The sequence below is a fragment of the Acyrthosiphon pisum genome, chromosome X (genome assembly GCF_005508785.2).
Source record: "Acyrthosiphon pisum isolate AL4f chromosome X, pea_aphid_22Mar2018_4r6ur, whole genome shotgun sequence".
Classification (NCBI taxonomy): domain Eukaryota; kingdom Metazoa; phylum Arthropoda; class Insecta; order Hemiptera; family Aphididae; genus Acyrthosiphon; species Acyrthosiphon pisum.
In genome coordinates this window covers 60507126-60510079 of record NC_042493.1, presented here as the reverse complement: position 1 = coordinate 60510079, position 2954 = coordinate 60507126, and positions in this window count along the sequence as shown.

The window sequence follows — 2954 nt, the reverse complement described above, 5'->3', positions numbered from 1 at the left end:
TAAATGTAATTTAAAAATGCTCATAACTCGTAAATTATTGTAAAAAAACTTCCAACAAAACACTGATTATGTTTTTACCATCAAGTTTCATATAATAGGTCGATTCACTCAAATTTTTAAGCTAATGGCATAAAACATGAATTTCTGAGCGTAAATTTGGTATGTTACGCGTTTGAAGACGGAGACAACACATGCGGGTTTTAAGAAATATAGTTACATGCACAGTTTTTTTTTTATAGATATTTTAAGTTCAAATTTGGACGAATTTAGATAGGTATTTAAACCAAGTATGACAATTTTAATTATTTTGTTGTAAATTAAAAATATTACCTATTCGTTGGTACGTGAAACATTTAAATTATATTATTATAGTTTATACTCAGAATGATGTTTTTATATACAATGTTTTTGGAATTTAATTACTTTAATAGCAATAATATCATTAAATGTACCTACTTGGTAGTACCGTAGCTAGAAAATTTTTTTTGGGGCCCCTTATTTTTTTCTCTAGCCTTTGAAATGCTAGATTATCTAATTATGACCCCCTTTGTTCATAAATGTATATATTCTTTTTATGACTATATTATATTTATATTAACAACTATGGTGCCTACATTTAATATAACAATGTATTAAATTATTATTGTAAGCCATTGGTTAATGTATTCATTAATATACGCATATTAATATTATATTAACATTAAATTAAAATGTGTTGTAAACAAAACATACCATTTATTGTTCGAATATTATTAAAAATTACTAACAAAAACACAAGACTATATATCAGGGCTGTTGAAAGCTAGTCGTTTGTTGTGTATTTAGACTAATAAGTGGAAAAAAATTTACTTCCAGAACTCAGGAGTCCAATTTTAATTTCGAAAAAACATAAGAATTTCTCCGTTTTTCGTTTGTGTTTTGTAGGAAGCGAATTTTTTTTTAGTAGTACTAAAGTAAAAGTGAATTTTGAAAAATAAAAATAAAATTACTTTGATACTATACTAATTAAACAATACTACAAATCAACAATCCATTTCCTACATAACCTAGAAAAGAGATTCAAATATGTTTTCAAAATTAAAATTGGGATTTTTGTAGGTAGGTACTGGGTGAATTTTTCGGGTAGCACACGATTCCGCACAATATGCCTTTTTTACCACCTGATTCTGCACATTTTCGCAATACAAAAGATTTTTTCATTTACCCTGAATTTAACACGATTCCGCATAAAAATGGTTGCGACGTTGCCAGTTAAAGGAAAAAAAATTATAATACAAAATAAAACAAATAATTAAAAATGTATATAGAAAAATGTATTTAAATTTGTTCCCTTAATAAATGACTAATTTACAATAACATTTATCAATTTTTAAAATCCTCATTTGTTGTATAGCATTATCTAATGATGTTGGAAGTACAGGAAAATGTTTTCTTCGTTGGTCATACATTGCTTTACTTACGGATTTAATATCATGGTGTCTTATTGCCGATGATTCTGGAGTTTGGAGTAACTCTGTACGAATAATTTTAATAGGTTTACTAGAAACTGACTCCTCTGCTCGTCGCTTACAATTTTCTCTGAGTACTTGTTTTTCTATTTTATTAGGAGTGTCAGCCGGATGATGATGTTCACCTTTTGAGTTAAGAACTATATTTTTTTCTGAATTTGAAAAAATAAACGCTGTGCAATTTTTGTCAGAAGAGCAACGCTTTTGCCCCCCACACCCCCCTAAGACTGATATTGTATAAAGTCTGTAGATTTTACGTACAAATAATTTGCAAATGTTCATGATTTTAATGAATTTTGTTAAAATTTGAACTCCAATATAGCTTCAATATTTTTTAATTGTTATTATAGGTAACGACTTATGATGAACTTATTGTATTACATTTTTAAGCTAAAAAAAAATTGAAAATTAAAAAATAAATAAATTGTTCAAATAGAATCAAAATATTTTTTTTAAATTATACCATATATAATATAGAGAAAGCTAATACCTATAAATAGGTATTTTGTGAAAATGTCAAGTATCTACAATCTACATATATATGTATGGTATATTTTACTATTTATATTATATAAAAGACTATAACTACCGCAAATACTTTAAATTATCACCAAATGTTTATATTACCATTTTCTAATCATAATATTCAATTTTCGAAATATTTCGACTTTTTTTTAGGTATATTAATAATTAAAATTCATAAGAAAATTTTGATTTTGATTACTTTTTTTAGTTACTGTCAATAAAAAAATGTTCTCTCCGTCAAAATTTTTGTGTCAAAACACAAGTTGAGTGTAAATCCTCAATATTTTTTTATGAGCGTCCGAAGTAAGAATTTTGACAACATATGTTAAAATCACGAAACCTTGCAAATTATTTTGAGTTAGAAATTCAAACAAATTTTAGATTCTGACCGAAGCGATGACTACAATGTATAGTGTGTTTTTTTATTATTTTTTGGTCTGTCTTTACTGTTTAGGGTAGTAAAACTGCTTCAATTTTCTTCAACAGTATTTTGTACCTTGGGAAGGTAAATCTAGTAGGTACATTCAGGAGTTAAAAATTTAAAATTCCCAAAAGCGCAGGGATAAACAAAATAAAAATAGAACACAATTTTGCAGAACGTTATATAATGCATATTTGTTTTAAAACAAAATGTAGACAAATCGATATATTATGTCATAAACCATAAAAAAATTATTCTCTATTATTTTTGTAATAGGTGTTTTTACTATTAGATTACCTACCTACCTACTTAAAAACACCATAAGAAATGGTTCTGCGTAAATGCGTTTTGTGTATGTTGCCCATGGGCAAGAGAGAAAAAACTAACAATGCACTGACATCATCTTAAGTTGTAACCCTCAAGTCGTAGAAACGATGACAGCATAGGCGCAAATAGGGGGGGGGGCTTTAGGGGCTAAGCCATCCCAACTTTGACTATAT